Below are 21,877 nucleotides of genomic sequence, written 5' to 3' on the forward strand. Positions count from 1 at the left end.
CGAAAGTGTTTTAGGCGATAAGAAGATACGACTCCATTTATTCGCCAGGCCCTGATGATATACTACCGTTTGAATTACAAGCTGTATCTGATAGACTGGTTCCATGGCTTAGGGCGATATATTTTGCTTGTATCAGCATGTCATATATACCTGCGGGATGGAGGGACACAAAGGTAATTTTCATTCCGAAAGCAGGAAAACCTTACCACACGGAGGTAAGGTTGTCCTATTAGTCTGTCATCCTTTAAGCTGAAGACTCTTGAGAGGTTGATAGAAAAATATATTGGGTTGCCCAAAAAGTAATTGCGGATTTTTCATATAGTCGGCGTTGACAAATTTTTTCACAGCTTGTGACAGTAATCAGCTGTTACTTTTAGCTTGCTTAAGAAAAAAAGTGTAAAAAAAGTATATTTGATTAAAGTTCATTCTAAGTTTTATTAAAAATGCATTTACTTTCTTTTAAAAAATCCGCAATTACTTTTTGGGCAACCCAATATTAGGGCAAAGATTCCTGGAGATCGCCTATCGCGGCAGCAGCATACATATAGAGAAGGCAAATCCACTGAAATAGCACTTCACGACCTAGTCAGCTACATAGAGGGTTCTCTATGTAGCATTTCTTGACATTGAAGGTGCTTTCAATAATGTAAAACCGACGCCAATCATGAAGGAGTTGGAGATTCTAGGCAACACCTCTACCTTAAAAATGTTTATTAATAGCTAACTTACTAAAAGATGCATTACACCAGACTTGGGATCTGAAAAGATGGGCCAGCAGAGGAACTCCTAAGGAGGTGTACTGTCTCCTCTAATTTGGAATATAACCATTTACAATATATTATTTTATCTGGAAGAAAAAGGAATAAAAGTCGTCGGGTATGCTGATGACGTGGCTATTGCGGTTGAGAAAAAGTTTCCCAGCACTCTAAGATGTATATTTCAGGAAGCTCTAAGTTCAAAAGCGAATTGGACTACCGAAAGAAATCTTTAGGAGTGAAGACTTCAAAGGTTGTACATTGGAATGAAATGCATGCAACACACTAACCAATCCTGACACTATGGCCTACAGGCTGTGTCACTTTTACAAATATATGTGAATTCTGTTTTTTCGATTGTGGTTCGATTTTCAAAAATGTTTCACATTTCTAGGCTTACTAGTTTTTTTTTCGGGTCTATCCCAATGTGCATAGTCTCATTACCTTCTCCACATGCCCTTCACATGCTGTCACCTGCCGCACCTATCTTGCTTAAGTGAGCTCGTAGTCCTATGTGTCCCGTTAGGATACCGAAGGCTATACTGAAATGATTATAGGGAAATGGACACCTTTAAATATTTAATATTGACAAAGGACATAATAAAACGGAGATGAAATTAAACATGAAATTCTTCATATTCTTCATTTATGCTTTGTAGCCTTTAATGCATACTTCTGAATAACGTAAGTTTTCAGTATTGAAGCAATGATAGTACAAATTAGTGCAAATATTCCATCATTTGATTTGGCAATTAGACGATGAGTGAGACACGCAATATTTTGTGGCCCCGCATTTGTCTTCTGCTTCATTTGGAGGCCTGCGATTATTTTCCTTGCATCGGAGGCCACTTTTACATTCGCAGCATTTCTGGTAATTCAATTTTCGCTAATATACACCATTACTAATCACTCTTTGGGGCCAAACGAACGTATAAGTTGGCGCTGCTGGTTTTCATTTTTTCTTAGTTTTTATTGCCACTGCTGCAAATTGCGCCTATGATACGGGTATTTGCTTTTCGCAGTTCCCGTCTATGCTGCATGCAGTTTTTGTCATATTCTCATGGAATGTGGAGAAAGTAGGCCGCCTTACTTGTAGATTCTCAGACAACGTTGATTGCATCGCACAAGGAACGTTGAACTGAAAGAGAGTCAAGCTAATGCTGGCTAACCAGCAAAGTGACAGATAGCCGGACAAGCGGCCGTACTGAAAGACAATCAGGCTGTGGTGATGACGTCGACTCATGTGGATGTACGAGTAATGAATCTAACACACAAGCTTGTTCTCTCAATCATTCCCCGTTCCCTTCTCTTTCCACGATACTTTTTCAAGTTAGTACCTGATTGGCCAAAGCCGTCGCGTGCAACTCGCATTCCATGCTGCATGCTCTTCATCTGCATTATAAGCCGTCGTTGCTCATATCTAAACAACTTTTCAGATTTTTTCTTTGGTTACGAAATCTTTTGCGCTAATCCCAATTGCTATTTTAAGTTGAGAAGAATCTTAACTGGTTTCATAAAGGGTTATTATGGACGTTATTGATTTTGGCGTAATAACGACAACTCCTAAGACGGAGAAGATGAGCACAAATCGTAGCGACATACTATTAGTTGTGAAACTAGACCACTTTACCTTTTACAAAGCAAACTTGCAAAACACAAAACATTCAAGTCAAATGGTAGTTTATACAGAATACCCAATAATCTTTGGTGGAGCTATAGCATCCCTACACATACGTATTTTTAGGCAACGATGTTTATGAAAGCTATTTATAAACTTGATCAAAATTTTCATTTTGTACACCAACAAAAATATCAAGTATAATATCTCATTCAAAAAGATCTTGGCAACATTAAGCTACTGCTCCGTTTATAGAGCATACTGCCTGATACATATACATTAGAACTACATATACCGAACTCTGGCATGATTTAAATTCAATTTTACACACTTAACGGCCTTGTCAACAAATCTTAATGTAGATTTGAAATAGGTTTATTCGACAGATTTCCTTCATAGAACTGTCAAATAAGCCTAAATTAGTGTTATAAAAGCATTTACCGGATAAATGATATGTGTAAATGGAAGCTTTAAAACCAATCTTCTTTTTATATATGTGTTTGTTTGTTTGTATGTTTGTTTTTATACCCTCCACCATAGGATGGGGGTATACTAATTTCGTCATTCTGCTTGTAACTCCTCGAAATATTCGTCTAAAACCACATAAAGTATATATATTCTTGATCGTCATGACATTTTTAGTCGACCTATCTACGTCGGTCCGTCTGTCCGTCCGTCTGTCTGTCTAAAGCACGCAAAATTTCGAAGGAGTAAAGCTAGCCGCTTGAAATTTTGCAAAAATACTTCTCTTTAGTGTAGGTCGGTTGGGATTGTAAATGGGCTATATGGGTCCACGTTTTGATATAGCTGCCATATAAACCGATCTGGGATCTTGACTTCTTGAGCCGCTAGAGGGCACAATTCTTATCCGAATTGGCTGAAATTTCGCATTAGGTGTTTTATTATGACTTCCAACAACTGAGTTAAGTGTGGTTGAAATCGGTCCATAACCTAATATAGTTGCCATATAAACCGATCTGGGGTTTTGACTTCTTAGCCTATACAGGGAGCAATTCCTATTTGATTTGGCTTAAATTTTGCACGACGTGTTTTGTTATGACTTCCAACAACTGTTTAAAAAATGGTTTAAATCGGTCCATAACCTGATATAGTTGCCATATAAACCGATCTGGGGTTTTGACTTCTGAGCCTCCACAGGGAGCAATTCTTATTCGATTTGGCTGAAATTTCGCATGAGGTGTTTTATTATGGCTTCCAACAACTGTTATATGTGTGGTTGAAATCGGTCCATAACATGATAGAGCTACCCTATAGACTGATCTCGGGTTTTGACTTCTTTCTTGAGCCACTAGAGAGCGCAATTCTTATCTGATATGGCTAAAATTTTGCACAACATGTGTCGTTATGATTTCCAACAAGTGTGGGAAATATTGTTCAAATCGATGTAGCTGCCATATAAACCGATCCGGGGTCTTGACTTCTTGAGCCTTTGGAGGTCGCAATTATTATCCGATTTGGCTGAAAATTTGCATGAGGTGTTTTATTATGACTTGCTAAGAATAGTTCAAATCGGTCCATAAACTGATAAAGCTGCCATATAAACCGATCTGGGGTCTTGATTTAGCTGACATTTTGTACAACGGCTTCTCTCATGACCTGTAACATAGGTGTCGAAGATGGCATGAATCGGTTTATAGCCTAATGCAGCTCCCCTATAAACCGATCTCCCTAATATACTTGATGTTGTTCCAATAACGTAGCAATTCTTTTCTTTTATCCTTTGTTTGCGTAAAAAGAGATACCGTGGCAAGAGCTCGACAAATGCGATTCATGGTGGAGGGTATATAGGATTCGGCCCGGCCGAACTCAGCACGCTTCTACTTGTTATTACTGGGTTTATCTATCTTCTTTCTGGGTGCTACAAACGAATGGATGAAATAATAATGCCATGGTGGTCACCGTAGTGCAGAGGTTAGCATATCCGTCTATGACGCCGTATGCCTGGCAGGAGCATCCGAAAATTTATCAATTTTCCCGCATAGTGAAATTTTTTAGGTACTGAGCTATTTGAAAACAAGTAAAAAGGCGTTAAGTTCGCCAAAATTCGGTGAAAATTTCATACCTTATACTCATATACCTCATACCGATCTGAACTATATACGATGTCGAAGAGCCGAACATAAGTCACTGTGTCAAATTTCAGTGAAATCGGATTATAAATGCGCCTTTTATGGGGCCAAGACTTTAAATCGAGATATCGGTGTACATGGCAGCTATATCCAAATCTGGACCGATTTGGGCCAAGTTGCATAAACATGTCGAAGAGCCTAACATAAAGCACTGTCCCAAATTTCGGCGAAATCGGACAATAAATGCCTCTTCTATGGGCCCTAAACCTTAAATCGTGAGATTGGTTTATATGGCAGCTATATTCAAATCTGGACCGATCTGGGCAAAATGGAAGAAGGACGTCGAAGAGCCTAACCAAACTCACTGCCTCAAATTTCAGCGACATCGGACAATAAATGCGTCTTTTACGGCCCCAAAACCTAAAACCTAGATATCGGTCTATATGGCAGCTATATCTAAATCTATACCGATCTGTGCGATATTGCAGAAGTATGTCAAAGGGCTTAACTTAACTCACTGTTCCAAATTTCGGCGACATCGGACAATGAATGAGCATTTTATGGGCCCAAAACCATAAATATCATTATCTGAACCGATCTGGATCAAATTGAAGAAATATGTCAAAGGGCCTAACACAACTCACTGTTCCAAATTTCAGCCAAATCAGATAATGAATGTGGCTTTTATGGGCCTTACATCATAAATCGGAGGATCGATCTATATGGCAGCTATATCCAAATCTGAACCGATCGGGCGAATTTAATAAAGGAAGTCGAAGGGCCTAAGACTGATCATCAGATATTGAATGTGGCTTTTATGGGCCTTAGACCCTAAATCGGAGGATCGGTCTATATGGCAGCTATATCCAAATCTGGGCCGATCTGAGCCAAATTGACGAAGGATGTCGAAGGGCCTAACACAACTCACTGCCCCAAATTTCAACAAAATCGGATAATAAATGTGGCTTTTATGGGCCTAAGACCCTAAATCGGCGGATCGGTCTATATGGGGGCTATATCAAGATATAGTCCGATATAGCCCATCTTCGAACTTAACCTGCTTATGGACAAAAAAAGAATCTGTCAAAATTTCACCTCAATATCTCTATTTTTAAAGACTGTAGCGTGATTTCAACAGACAGACGGACAGACGGACGGACATGTCTAGATCGTCTTAGATTTTTACGCTGATCAAGAATATATATACTTTATAGGGTCGGAAATGGATATTTCGATGTGTTGCAAACGGAATGAAAAAATGAATATACCCCCATCCTTCGGTGGTGTGTATAAAAATGGCAGTCATGCAAAAATTAATCACAGAGGTGACGCATTGCCGCACTTAGTTTGGCTATAAAAATAAAGTCCCTTATTATTGATTTATGAGAAGCTTGGGAAAATTTGCAGTTTTACCATATGATATAGTAGAAGTTTAAGATACACAACAGAAAAATGTTGATCCGCCAGGTCTTACTTTTTTTTTAACTTTTATTTTATAACCCATTTTGGGAGTTTTTTACCTCCAGGAATTTTAACTAGTTCCGTTTGAAATAAACGGATTTTTAACATTTCTACAGCATTAATTGGTCTGAAAATGCCAACTGAATTTGAAAAAAGCTTCTGTATGGCCATGACCATGGCACTTTGGGATAGTATCTTAGAGGCAACTATCATATGGTGCCTAGTTGATCGTCGGTAGCTTGTCCACATTTAACATTTCGCTGTGCTATAGATCGTGTGGCAGCCCCATCTGTGTTCATTGTGGCATTGTTGGTTAGGGTCGTAAGATTTCATTAAGCCTGTAGCCTTCGTCATTGTTTTGGTTGCGGTTTTACAGCAGTTTTTGCTGCTGCCTCTGTAGTCGGTAGTTTGGCTGCTCAATGCGACAGAGATGTTGATGCGACAGTGACCTGGTGTTTGTGGCAAGGTTGTATGCATTTGATGCAGAGGCTGTTGCCATGCACTTGGCAACAAGAAATGCACTTTTCGTAATGCATTGTACGTTGCTACATGTCAATTGCTAAGCAGTTTGCCTTACTGTTGGTTGGCATTGAAATTGTCTTGTCTCAAAGTTGTAAAACAAGTTTTTTTTATTTGACGATCAGTGGCTTTGCTTGCAACCGTAGTTGACCGATATATTTCTTTGTTCCAATAAAGATGTCACAAAGAAATGTGGTCATTTGTAATTTTAATAATCATTTAAATCAATGAATAAGAAAATCGACTTTTTTAACTTAAGAGACTTAGTCGGCAGATCGGTCTTCATGATAGTTTTAACTCACCGTTCCACAATTTCAGCAAAATCGGGTAGAAAATATGCCTTTGATATAGCCACAAAATCTTAACGGGAGAAAGGTATTAGTGGCAGCTTTATTTAGACATCGTCAGATTTGATTGATATTCACAAAGGAAGTGTACAGGGTCTACAACTCACATAATTTAAGCGAAATCTGAGATTAAATGCAAATTATATATGCCGCTTATATATCAAAATATTGCCCAATCTCGAACAAACTCCGCTCGGATGTCGAACGTCTAACACAACTCGCTGTTCCGAATTTTAGCTAATTGCAGTCTATAAATGGGGCTTTTATGTGCTTTGAACCCTAAATCGGGAGATCGGTATCTATGGAAGCTATATCCAAATATGGTCCGATCTGCGTCATATTCGGGGAAAATGACTTATGGTGTAATACAACTCAACGTTAAAAATTTCGTCTTATTCCAATATTAAAAGCGCCTTTTATGGGCTCAAGAGCTTAAATTGGAGGATCTTTAAACTAATCCCTCCTATGGTAAAAATATTATGCGTGCAAAGTTTTAGCTCAATTAATTTATATGTAGAGAAGAGTGATTTTAAAAGACAGAAGGACGGACACGGACGGTACCTTCTGGGACAAGTGTCCGGTGGATTTCCTTGTCCCCCAAATACATATTTAAAAAATATGGCAATGTGGTACTCAAACGAAAGAGATTGGAAATGGAATAGAAGTTTTATACCCTCCAATGTGAAAAGCTGCCTAGGGCCGCCACATCCTATAATATAAAACGGACATATAGACAAAACAATGTAATAAGGGGCTCAATGGAAATTATTAGAGAGAAACAAGTAAAAAGGCATTAAGTTCGGCCGGGCCGGGATACCCACCACCTCGGGTGTATATGTAAGCCCTCTTTCGCCACAATCTAGGGAGAATTGGATAACTTATGCACCCAAATTCGGGACGAATATTGAGTGGTCTAATAAATATAAGTATCTGTTGAATTTTGTATTTCAAATTTCAGCGAAATCGGATGAAAAATAAAGCTTTTATGGGCTTTATACCCTTTATCGGCAAATCGCTCTGTATGGAAGCTATATCTAAATATTTTCCGATACAAACCATATCTAGGACGGACGACGGGAGACCTTAAACTACCCATTGTTTCAAATTTCAACAAAATCGAGTAATTAATAGAGCTTTTATGGGCTTCAGACCCTTATCGGCAGATCGGTGAATATCACAGCTATATCTAAATATAGTCCGATCTGAACCATATTTGGGTCCTATGTTGGGAGGCATAAAACTACCCACTGTTTCAAATTTCAGAGAACTCGGTTAAAAAATAAAGCTTTTACTGGCTTTAGACCCTTTATCTGGGGATCGGTCTATATGGCAGCTATATCTAAATATTGTCCGATCTGTACCATATTTGGTTCGGATGTTGAGAGGGTTAAAACTGCGCACAATTCCAAATTTCTTTCTTTTATGGCCTTCAGACTCCTTATCTGGAGATCGGTCTATATGGCAGCTATATCTAAATATAGTCTGATCTAAGCCATACTTAAGTCAGATGCCGGAAGGTTTAAAATAACCCCCTGTTTCAAATTTCAGATAAATTGGGCAATAAATACAGCTTTTATGGGGTTCAGACCCTTTATCGGGAGATCGGTCTATATGACAGCTATATCTAAATATAGCCCGATCTGAAGCATACTTAGGTTCAGTTTTTATGGGCATTAGACCCTTTATCGAAAATTTGTCTTGTTGTTGTTGTTTGTCGATTTGGCCAGTTCAAGACGTATCTGTCGCAAATTTCAGCTCAATATCTCAATTTTTGAAGGCTCTTGAGTGATTACAACAGGCGGACGGACAGACACACGGACATCTTTAAATCGTCTTAGAATTTTACGACGATCAGAAAAATATATACTTTGTAGGGGCGGAAATTGATATTTCGATGTGTTGCAAACGGAATGACTAAATGAATATACCCCTTATCCTACGGTGGTGGGTATAAAAATTAAACATTTAAAGACGCTCCCATGTTCAGTTTTTATAACCTACACCACCACTGTGGTACAGGGTATTATAGATATGTGCATTTGTTTGCAACGCTAAGAAGGAGAAGAGCTAGATCCATTGATAAGTATAGCGATCGACTCAGAATCACTTTCTAATTCGATTTAGCCATGTCCGCCTGTGAGCCCATGTATTTTTGTAATCAAAGTGCAGGTCGTAGTTGTTGTCAAATCACTTTTTTTGGCCCAAAGACAAATGCTATTGATTTTGAATCGGTTCAAATTTAAATATAGCTCCACTATATATCTTTCATCCGATATGTCTTTTTAAGGCTGAAGAAGCCACAATTTTCGTCCGATCTTTACAAAATTTGGCATTGGGTATTTTGTTTTAGGTCTACATATGTGTGCAAAATTTCATAAAAATCGGTCCAGATTTAGATATTGCTCCCATATATATGTTTCATCCGATATGGACTTTTAAGACTGTAGAAGCCACAGTTTTAGTCGAATCTTTAAAATATTTTGCGCGAGGTGTTTTATTTGACGTCCTAATGTGTGTGGAAAACTTCATAAAAATCGGTCCAGATTTAGATATAGCTCCCATATATATGTTTCATCCGATATGGACTTTTAAGGCTGTAGTAACTACAATTTACAACCAATCTGCAAAAAATTTGACACGGACGGTTTTGTTACTGATCCTAACATGTTCCAATCTTCACCACAATTTTTTACCGATCTATACCAAATTTGGAGTGGAGTGTTTTATTTGACGTCTTCATATATGTGCAAAATTTCATAAAAATCGGTCCAGATTTAGATATAACTCCCATATATATGTATCGCCCGATTTGCACTTAAATGGCCGTAGTAACTACAATTTACAACCAATATGCAAAAAATTTGACACGGACTGTTTTGTTACTGATCCTAACATGTTCCAATCTTCACCAAATTTGGCGTGGAGTCGTTTTTGTGAAGTCTCAATGTATGTGCAAAATTTAGTTAAAATTGGACCAGATTTAGATATAGCGCCCATATATATCTTTCATCCGATATGGAATTTTAAGGCTGTAGAAGCCACAGATTTTGTCCGATCTTTTTCTTCTATTTAACGTCCTAATATGTGTACAAAATTTCATAAAAATCGGTCCAGATTTAGATACAGTTCCCATATATATGTTTCATCCGAGAGATGAAAGGCGTTTAAATTGACTTTCCAACACGTGCGCAAAATTTCATTAAAATTGGTCCTAATTTAGAAATAGCTCCAATGTGTATATTTCATCCGAAAAGGACTTTTAAAGCAGTAAAATCCACAATTTTGGTCACATCGCTGCAATACAGGCCGTGAGATGTTCTATTTCATGTCCCGGTATGTGTCAATAAAATTGGCACAGGTTTCGATATAACTCTTACATAATCTTTTATCCGATATGACCTTTTAAAGATGTGGAAATCCAAATATTTTGTCCTATGGTAGGGAAATCATACAAGGTTCTAAACTGCTATTTCAATTGGTATCCGAATTAAAGTCTGACTAGATTTCGAGATAAGTTCAACATATAAAAAGTACTACATACACTAGGTGATGTAGGGTATTATATAGTCGGCGCCGCCTGACTTTTGCCTTTCCTTACTGGGTTTTTAGTGTACCCAGCGAGAAGGCACATTTCCAGGTAAGTCAGTGGATAGCCCGAAACAAAAATTCAGTAATCTATAACTTTCATGTATACCCTCAATATTACTTTAACATACGCAGAGTAAACATACCACCAGATGAGAAATAATTAATTCTTCGTACAAATACTGAAGTGCTAAGAATAATGGCATACCCCTGAACATGCGGAAGTATGATGAATAATTTTATCTATTTGTCGGAATAAGGAAGAGTCCGTTTTGATCCTTCTTTCTAAGCTTGCCATTGAAAATCCAAATTTAGAATTGGGTATAATGGTTGTTATACAGTTTTCAACACACACATATGCGAAGTTGGAAGGCGGATAGGCAATAATCTATCCTTTTATCGAAATACGATTTTCTTCTTGATTTTTCGTACCTAATATATTAGGTAAATTCGATAAACCTTGGATATAGCAGCATGTAGCCGATTTTCCAAATAAACATCTAAGGCTCATCAAAAGCTAAGGTTTCATCCGATTTTGAAGAATTTAGATAACTTTACATAAATAGAAGTGAGTAAATATACTTTTGTACGAGTTTGCACCTGGATAACCGGAAATCAATACCCGTGGTGTTAAAATGATCTTCTATTGGTATATTATACTTATGTCTTATCCATGGCTATTCCTTGAAAAAAAAACATAAGTTATGGGAAGCTTATATATTCTAAAGTCAATCAACTGCATATGTTAGTTTGACCAATCAACTGAAACGAATCAATAACAGAAGCCCCTGCCATTGCTTATTTTTCTTTTAGCCTTTTTCAGTTTTATTAGCATGTAGAAGCTTCAAACTTCAATAGATTCACTGCATATTATATGAGAAAATTTTGTCAACCACTTTATTTTTGACACTTCTCTATATTAGGTGGCTAAATGATTAAAGAACATTTTAGATGTGGCTCTCCATCCATTCTAAAGTCCAAGTTTCCAATGGAATGTAAAAAATCTAACTCATATGAATTCAATAAACAAAGAGAAAGCTCTAAATCAACATTGAAGAGGATGTTCTTGGCGAACTCAACTGTAATGACATTTGAAATTCAATGAATTTGTTCCGACAACTTCACTTAAGCTCCTTTGCCGAACACAGTCAGAGCACAGCAAAGCAATGGTGACAGGCTTTGCAAAAGGTACAAAGGATAAAAAGGAACACCTATGCATTTTTCTCGAACAAAAATAAAAGTATTCCAGACAAGCCGGAAACTTAAAACGGAACAGACAAAACCAAATTCATCTTAATGGTCAGCTATTTTAGAAATTTGTGTGGCGTCTCTTTTGAGTGTGCAAAACGCATTCGGCCGAAAACTCATTGAAAGGCCTTTCGCACAAATACCTTATAGTTTAAATTAGTGCAAACAGTATTTTCAATCATGACTGGCTGCTTATCCTCTTCCTTTATTTCTATTCAAAGCTTAAGATCTGCACCGATTTTTTCGGTCTCTAATTTAAAAGAAGATGTGTCCCAAAATTCAAGAAAATCAGAACAAAAATGAGGGTAGTACTTTGCACACGAATTAACATTGATGGAAAGTCTTTTATATTGATAAGGCTAAATCGAATGTGGAAATGATTCTGACTCAACATCTTATGAATGTTACAACCAAATTTATTAAAAACATAGCCATGATGTAGGGTACGAATATGTCTTCAGGATCTCCTAACAAAATTAAATATTTTTTGAAGAAAATGAACGTAGAATTCAGTGTTGCGGCTCCATATGAAGGCCTTTTATAAACTGTTCCTACTCCTTTAATTCGCCCCTTGGAAGTTGCTGCAACAGATTCACATGTAAACAACTGGCATGACTTAAGAACGAAAGGGGTCGAGTTCTCTTTTCAAAACTGTTTTATGTGTCAAATGTGACATATGTCATTGGTTTATTACTACAAAGAATTGCTTGGGAGATTGCATCGAATACAAGAATACACTACAAAAGAGTTGCGTATGAAGATATTGCTAATACTGTGTACCGTCTGGGAAAATAATGATAAGCTTGCCTTTCACAATATGATTGCGAAAGAAATTTCCAATCCGAAAATAGATTTCTATGGGAACTATATACACACTTTTAACTATGGCCCGTTTTGGTTCATTGCAAATCGTTCAAAACGTCTGTTTTAAGTACTCTAAAGCCTTAAAAAATTGAGATAATGCGCTGAAATTAGGCACAGATATGTCTTTTTGCTCCAAGCAGGTTAAGTTTTTGAACGAGCAAAGTCGGACCATATTAGGATATAACTGCCATAGAGACCTATCTGCACATTTAGGGTCTGAAACCCATAAAAGCTGAAAATTTTTAACTGATTTTGCTGAAATATCAAATGGTGAGCTTTTTTAAGCCTCCCGACATTCGACTGAAATATGATTTAGGTCGAACCATATTTAGATATAGCTGCGTTAATGACCGATTTTCCGGCTAAAGGACTAAAGCCTATAAGAGCTGCATTTACTATTCGATTTCGGTGAAATTCGAAATAATGAGTTGCTGAAAGCCTCCCAACTTCCGACCCAAATACGATTTAGATTGGACTATATTAAGATATAACTGCCATATAGACCGATTTGCCAATAAATGGTCTCAAGCCCATAAAAGCTTTATTTATTAGCAGATTTGAAATTGTGGGTTGTTTTAAGCCTCCCGACATCCGACCCAAATATGGTTCAGATCGGACGATATTAAGATATAGCTGCCATATAGACGGATCTTCCAATTTAAGGTCTTAATCGCATAAAAAGCGGATTTTTCGGCTAAAGTCGCTGAAACTGTGACTTGTATAAGAGTTCTCGGAACCTGAATCAACTATGATCCCGACCAGCCCTTATTAAGAAATAACTATGAATATGGTAGTGGAGTTATAATAAATCAAATAAAAACGTGCTAAGTTTACCTGGCCGAATCTTATATACTTTCCACGATGGATTACATTAGCTCATAGTCCTATGTGTCCCGTTATGATACCAATAGCTATACTGACCTCCTTCTTGCTTCCTTCCAGTAATAGCCTCGTCTTCTCACGATCTGGATCCCCCCATAGGATTTTCGCCGTCCTACCGACCGTTTCGCTGTTCCAGAATGTTGCATGCGCATTCGTCGCCCACTCCCTTAACTCGGAATGCGTCGAACCGAAAGGCTTCGTATTAACCAAGTTTATTGACGGCAGTCCTCTGACCTTTACCGCCAAATCGTCTGCCCTTTCATTTCCCCTTACTCCGTTATGGCACGACACCCAAACGATGCGGATTTTGCCATCCTCAGAGAAGCCGTTAATCTCCTTCTTACACTGCAAGACTGTTCATGACTTTACCGTACTGGTTGTTGTTGACCTTATGACAATTTTACTGTCAGTAAAGCGACGTCCTCGCGTTAACACCACACCAAAATTGTAGTTACTATATATCTATATCTAAAACTGAACCGATTTTTACCAAAACCGTTTGTCCTTAGACAATAAATGAAATGAGCAAAATTTCGTGATGATTGGACAACAAATACGACCTACACTTTTATTACATGGACTCACAGACGGACAGACAGAAATCAGAAAGTGGTTCTGAGTCGATCGGTATATTTATCAATGGGTCTAGCTCTTCTCCTTCTAAGTGATGCAAACATATGCACAAAATTATAATACCCTGTACCACAGTGGTGGTGTAGGGTATAATGAACAAGTAAGAGCGTGCTAAGTTCGGCCGGGACGAATCTTATATACCCTCCACCATGGATCGCATATGTCGAGTTCTTTGCGCGGCATCTCTTTTAAGGTAAACAAAGAATAATTACTAAGAATTGTTATGTAAGTGGAACTATATTAAGTTATAATCTGATTCGGACCATAAATGAATTGAATGATGAACATTGCGGAAGACATTGTGTAATATTTCAATTCATTCGGATAATAATTGCGCCTTGTAGGGGCTCAAAAAGCAAAATCGGGAGATCGGTTTACACGGGAGCTGTATCAAACTATGGATCGATTCAGACCATATTAGACACATATGTTGAAGGTCATGAGAGAAGCCGTTGTACAAAACTTGTGCCATATAGGATGAGAATTGCGTCCTCTAGAGGCTCAAGAAATTAAGATCCCAGATCGGTCTATATAGCAGCTATACCAGGTTATTTACCGATTTGCGCCATACTAGGTGCAGTTGTTGGAAATCATACCAAAACATCACGTGCAAAATTTCAGGTAAATCGGATGAGAATTGCGCCCCTTAGAGGCTCACGAAGTCAAGACCCAAAATCGGTTTATATGGCAGCTATATCAGATTATAAACCGATTTAGATCATGATTAGCACAGTTGTTGGATGTAATACCAAAACACCACGTGCAAAATTTCAGTCAAATTGGACGAGAATTGCGCCCTCTAGAGGCTCAAGAAGTCAAGACCCAAAATCGGTTTATATGACAGCTGTATCAAAACATGGACTGATTTGGCCCATTTACAATCCCAACCGACCTACACAAATAAAAAGTATTTGTGCAAAATTTCAAACGCTTAGCTTAACTCCTTCGAAAGTTAGCGTGCTTCCGACAGACAGACGGACATGGCTAGATCGACCTAGAATGTCAGGACGATCAAGAATATATATACTTTATGGGGTCATAGACGCATATTTCGAGGTTTTACAACCAGAATGACGAAATTAGTATACGCCCATCCTATGGTGGAGGGTATAAAAAGAACCACGAAGCATCGAAAGTGGTGGGTTTGAGAATGAAACTTTATCAATGCATAATTTCCAGATCGCTTTTTTGGGCAATATCTGTTCGGTGCTTGATGTTATTGCGTGAGAGTGTACTCTGCTTTTCAAATTTCAGCTCCATAGTTAATTTTCAATATGTTAACTCACTTAGACTCAGAATCTTCAATGAGGGGACCTGATTTCGTGCCTGGACCATTAATTTAAGATTTGTAAAACTTACGGTAGTTGCTCTTTCTTGGGCTCGTGGTCCTAAAGAACAAAGTAATGTTGTCGACACCTCTCGAGTAGGATGATTACAGAGATCCAGAGAACGTATTGTCTTTGCTAGTCGAGGCGATGAGAACTAGATAATTTTTTCAGCCGGACACGAAAAACATCTGAGCTCCGATTTGTGTGTCATTTGTAGTTGCGGACAATCGGATGTATCTAGTGGAGATTCTCAGAGAGAGACCGGCCGGCCCCGAATCTTGCTTGACTACTGACCTCCTGAGATACACAAAATCAAAAGCCGAGTTATTGGCGCCTTTAAATAAGCAATGGCTACAACGTTCCAGCGGCGTTCGATCACACGAGTTTGCTCGCCTATGTAGCTTGATGAGGATCACTATCTCCACATACAAATGTGGCTACAACACCAGCCCTATTTTCAATTTTAGAGCCATCGTCAGCGTATTTCTAATAAATTTTTTCAAAATGTCTTCTTTAATGACATATATTTACTATGTGTGCCGATTTTGATATACCTTCCATATATTGGGTTGCCCAAAAAGTAATTGCGGATTTTTAAAAGAAAATAAATGCATTTTTAATAAAACTTAGAATGGACTTTAATCAAATATGCTTTTTTACACTTTTTTTCTAAAGCAAGCTAAAAGTAACAGCTGACAACTGACTGAACGCCGACTATATGAAAAATCCGCAATTACTTTTTGGGCAACCCAATACATCTTTGTCCGATTTTTATACTGCAATATTTTGGTGTTTTGGTCACCAGAAATAGTAAAGTATCGAAAAAGAATCAATGAAAGTGTGTCTGGCAGTAAATGGGGATAAAACAAAATGGATGGTATCAACACACAAAACGCCTTTTATTGGGTTGCCTAAAAAGTAATTGCGGATTTTTTAAAAGAAAGTAAATGCATTTTTTATTAAAACTTAGAATGAACTTTAATCAAATATATATTTGCCATTTTGTTCGATAACCTTTTGCCATCTTCCTGGCAAATTTAGTTTTCCACGCTCATAGAACTTCAGGCCTTTATCTGCAAAAAACTGAACCAAGTGCGATTTTATAGCCTCATCATTGCAGAAAGTTTTACCACTTGAGGAGTTCTGCAAAGATCGAAATAAATGGTAGCCTGATGGTGCAAGGTCAGGGCTATATGGTGGATGCACCAAAGTTCCCAGCCAAGCTCACTCAGTTTTTGGCGAGTGACCAAAGATGTGTGCGGTCTAGCGTTGTCCTTGTGGAATATGACACCTTTACGATTGACCAATTCTGGTCGCTTCTCCTTGATGGCTGTATTCAATTTGTCCAATTGTTGACAGTAAACATCCGAATTAATCGTTTTGTTCCTTGGAAGCAGCTCAAAGTATACCACACCCTTCCAATCCCACCAAACAGACAGCATAACCTTCTTTTGGTGGATATCAGCCTTTGAAGTGGTTTTAGCTGGTTCACCATGCTTGGACAATGATCGTTTTCGACTAACGTTGTTGTAAACAATCCATTTTTCATCTCTAGTTATGATTCGTTTTAAAAACGGATCGAATTCATTGCGTTTAAGGTGCATATCACAAGCGTTGATTCGGTTTGTTAAATGAATTTCTTTCAATACATGTGGTACCCATATTAAAATTGACGCCAAACAAACAAATGTAAAAAAAATTTCGCGCACTTTTTTTCTAAAGCAAGCTAAAAGTAACAGCTGATAACTGACAGAAGAAAGAATGCAATTACAGAGTCGCAAGCCGTTGAAAAAATTTGTCAACGCCGACTATATTACTACTATATTACCGACAATAACTTTTTGGGCAACCCAATACATACGAGCAGATAAAGAAAATGGAGAAAGTGGGGAACTACAACTTTAAAATAGTTAGCAACTTTATCTACTTCTGCACCGCCGTAACCGAAACGAATGACACCAGTGAAATATAGCAAAGAATAATATCGACAAACTGACGCTACTTTGGATTAAGTAAATATTTTAGAACAAGGCCATCTCTCGACTGACGAAGATTACAAGACACTAATACTGATACCTTGTTGTAATGTGGTTCCGAGGTACTTGTGAAGGCAGATGAGGCAGCGCTTGGAGTGTTTGAGAGAAAGATTATTCGTAAAATTGATCAACCAGTTTGCATTTATGAAGAATATCGGTGTAGTATGACCACGAACCGTTATCGTAGTTAAACGTATCAAAATACAACGGTCTTGTTGTCAAAATGAATGAAGAAGCTCCAGCGAAGAAGTTTTTTGAAGGCGATCACGGTGGTGCACGAAAATCGGGATGACCAAAAGCCCGATGGAAAGACCAAGTCGTGAAAGACATTTTGAACTTCGTGTCAGAAATTTTGGAAGAAGCGCAGAAGGTCGAGGCGCTTAGAACGCTATTCTAAGTTCGGCTAATAGGAAAAATGTTTCTCTTATGACTCTTTAGATCAATGATGATTTTTACAGAAGTCGGTTCAGGTTTACATATAGCTCTTTATATATGTATCTCCCGATTTTCACTTTTAAGTCTTTTGCAATCGCATTTACCATAAAATTATCTCAAAATTTTGAAGAACGATTTCTTCTATGACTCCCAAGATTCATATCAAATTTAAGCAAATTTTAATTTCGATGACTTAGCCTGCCTACGCAATGTGGTGTAGAATATCAAAAAGTCGGCTTTGGCCCGCGCTTACTTGTTTCACATCTTAGTCAAACAAACATTGGATCAACCACAACTACTTGCTTGCATGCCGCCGCTGATTTAGAGCTTTCTAGCTTAGTCAAAAAGAGAAGTCATGTGAAAAGCTTACCGAAAATTCCTGGCAACTATAAACGACACTTGAAACAAGAAAATGTCATTCAATAGACCTTGGTTGGTGGTCATCTTGAATAAATGAAAATAAATGTTTGATTTAGTGTGACATCTGGGCAATGGACAGCAAGTTAAATATTTTAAAGTTATCCCAAAATTGTAGAGGAAATATCTTTTGTCGATTTTCTTCAGGCATTGTCCAAGATGCAAGCAAACCGAACGATAGAAAAAAAGGGGAGGAACCACAAAAACAATTTCAAGATACATGATGGTTTTCCGTTGATTGACATCCTCTTCAGCCCCAGCATGGCCCAACACATTGAGTATTTTCATCGCCCTAAGGGAGGGTGTATCGGCGACAAAATGTAAGCAGCGAGAGGCAAGAATACATCAACAACAAACGGACAGAATTTGCAATTTTTTATCCTCTAATCTTGAGTAATGAAAACATAAATTATTTGCTTGCATTCCCCAAAAATATACCATAATTACCACAAAATGCAGACAGTGATGCACAAAACGCCACTCTGAACATCAGCAACCGACTTGATGGACAGAAACGGAATCCAACTAAAACCAATCCTTTAAAGGATACACTTACTTTGTTGGCGTTGCTTGTTTTGTTTCCGTTTCTGCCTTTTTTTTTGGCAATTTTCGTGAAAGAGCGAGAAAACCCATTACAGCGCATTACGACAGATTACCCAGACTGGGATTCCATTTATGAATTAAAATGCAAATATTTCATGTTCAGATAGAAATAACAAAACAAAGAAGCACAAAATCAAGCAAATGTTGTCAAATAGATAGACAGCTTCTTTTTTAAGAAAGGCAATGGACAAAGAACGAAAATAGCGTCCATGACATAAAGCAAATACACCTAATGTATTATTTTGTGACATTTTATAAAGTTTCGGTAACAATAATGTCTATCATGTAGTAATTTTTCACGAAAAATATTTATTCATTAGTATAGTCTTCATCTTATACACCGACGGACAACACTAAAGCACCAAAGATCATCTCACAACTGCAAAATCGATCAAAACTGATTTACAACCAGACATTCCAAATATATCGGTTCAAAGACGACCTGAAGTTATCTCCCAAAATAATGTAGAAGATTGACAAAAGCCTACGGGAATACTACCCAGATGTATTTTTTTATTGAAAGGCAATTTTTCCATATGTCTTTGGAATACCCTTCCTCACGAAATCCAAAAACATCAGCAAGGCTTCAGAGTTTAAGAAAAGACTTTTAATTTTTCTTTGTAATTAAATATTGACAAATGTTATATACATATCTCCTTTTAAACATTGTTAACTTCTTCCTTAAAATAAAAAAAAAAAATATATTTTTTTTATTTGTATTTCTATTATTAATATTCAAGAAGTTCTCTTTTATATTTAACTAGCTGGACAGGGTCCGCTCCGCTGCGCCTTCTTTTACTTTATATGGAACAAAATTATCCCTTGAATATTTATTTTCGAAAATTAAAGAGCTTTTAGTGAATACCATGCTATGATAATAGTAAATGTATATCGCTTGACTAACAGCATAACAAGAAGGGGTAGATCCCCAGAACGTGGTCCCGAAAGTGGGTATCAATTTCGTGCTCTACTCCATAATACCTTTCATTTGAGCCCCATATTGACATGGTTGGTAAATACACCCGATTTAAGGGAGTTTTGGGGAGTGGTTCCACCAAAACTTAGCCCTGCAAATATATCAGCATAGTTCTCTACTTTCAAATATCATTTATTTGAACCCCATATTGCCATTGGCCTCAAAATTCGATATTAAATTAGTTTTCTAATTCCAAATACCTTTTATTAAGACACCTTAAAGCAAAAGTCAGCAAATATGTCCGGTTTGGGGCATGGGCCCTAAAAACTATCAATTTCGAGCTTCACTGTCTTGAAGACCCAAATTGTCTTGGTGTGCAAATACGACCTATTTAGGGTTGATATGGTGGTGGGACGTCCCCTAGACAGTTGGTGCCGATTCTTGATATCAGATTCGTGGTCTACTCCCAAATACCTTCCATTTGAGCCCCATATTTCCATAGCCGGAAAACATTTACAGTTTGGGGGGTGTTTTGGGAGATGGGGCGGCAGTTCAGTGACTAAGCCCTGTTCTACTCTAAAATACCTCTTATTACGGCCCCATTTTGGAATGGTTAGCAAATACGTTCTATATGGGTGCTGTTATAGGGGTGGAGTGACCGCATAGACGAATATTGATTTCGAATTTTTGATTTACTCCGAATGACCTTTTATTTCAATCCCATATTGCTATGGTCGTAAATTTGTCCTCTTTAGAGGGATTTTTGTGAGGAGCGGCCCCCCAAACACTTAACCCCACATTTGGATATCAAATTGGTATTCTACACTCAAAAACCTTTTATTTGAGCCCCATATTGCCATGATCAGTTAATAAGTCCTGTTTGGGGTGTGTTTTGCGGAAGGGGTGCACCCCCGGAAACTTGGTGCCACATTTAGATACCAAGTTCGTATTCTACTCTAAAATACGTCTCATTTGAGTCCCATATTGCCATGGTCGGTAAAGATGTCCGATTTAGGGGTGTTTTTGAGGCGCCTCGGTATACGAGTTGATATCGTGCTTGGATTACCAGTGCAGGGGTCGTGGGTTCGATTACTCAAAAGATACGTTTTCTACTCTTGAATACCTTTCAATTAAGTCCCATATTGTCGTGATTGGTCTAAATATATATTTAATAGGTTTTAGAGTGGGGCGGCCCCCCAAGGTACCCCACCCGAAATTTGGATACCAAATTTTTATTTTTAGGTTACTACAAGAGAACACACAAAATTTCGCTTAAATCGCACCACCCATCACCGAGAACTGGCGATTCTGGAAATTAGTGTAAGGGGAAAGGTCCGCCCCCCTTCAGATACCGAAAAATCCAGTACCTTATTTTCACCACGGGATCATTATGCACCAACAGTAAAAATTCTATGAAATTCGGTTCAGCCGTTTTTGAGTCTATGAGGAACATACAAACAAATAAACACAAATTGATTTTTATATATAAGAGAAGATTAATATTTTGTAGAAGCAGCTTTTATATAAATCACATTGAAGATAATTATATTTTGATATTATACGTAATGCACTTTAATTTTATTTGAACTTAGATTTTTGCTTGAGTGTAACCAATTTCTCTTTAACGTTAAATATTAAAACACTCTTTTGAGTTTTGATTTATACCATTGATATTTTTACCATTTGTAACATTAACTTATACCATTGATTTATATACCATGGATTTATTCTCTCATTTGCAATTTTACACTCGAATCATTATCACTCACCTAATAGCATTTGTCTCTTTCTTTATTATACGTTTTGTCATATGATCTATAGTGAGTACTCTCACTCTCGTTTGTATAACATGTTTTCTTTTGTTTTGAGTGTATAACAGATTAAGTTTGTCAAACACTTGTAGGCTTAGTCTTAAACTTTGTTAAAAATAAAATTCTTCTTCTAATAGCATTCAACGAAGACAGTTGTCTCATTATTTAAAGCGGAAGAAACTCATAGGAGGACAAGTTAGGACTTTTAAGTCTGACTTGGCCCGTAAAATAAATATAAAATTAAACTGAACATTATCCAGCTAGGACGTTTCGTCTGGTTAGGATTTGTTCATAAAATTCATAATTTAATGAAATATAAAACCACTAGG

The 21,877-nt window shown here is 37.5% G+C and overlaps 1 long non-coding RNA gene across 1 annotated transcript; it reads right to left on the reverse strand.

Annotated features, from left to right (window-relative positions):
• Positions 1 to 19,110: 19,110 nt before the first annotated feature.
• LOC106084906 (uncharacterized) lies at positions 19,111 to 19,446 on the reverse strand. Its single transcript, XR_001220881.2, has 2 exons — positions 19,264 to 19,446; positions 19,111 to 19,200 (listed from the first exon to the last, which is right to left on the reverse strand). It is a non-coding gene; the product is annotated as an uncharacterized LOC106084906 (long non-coding RNA).
• Positions 19,447 to 21,877: the final 2,431 nt, after the last annotated feature.

Source organism: Stomoxys calcitrans, chromosome 5 (genome assembly GCF_963082655.1).
Source record: "Stomoxys calcitrans chromosome 5, idStoCalc2.1, whole genome shotgun sequence".
In the NCBI taxonomy this organism is placed as follows: Eukaryota; Metazoa; Arthropoda; class Insecta; order Diptera; family Muscidae; genus Stomoxys; species Stomoxys calcitrans.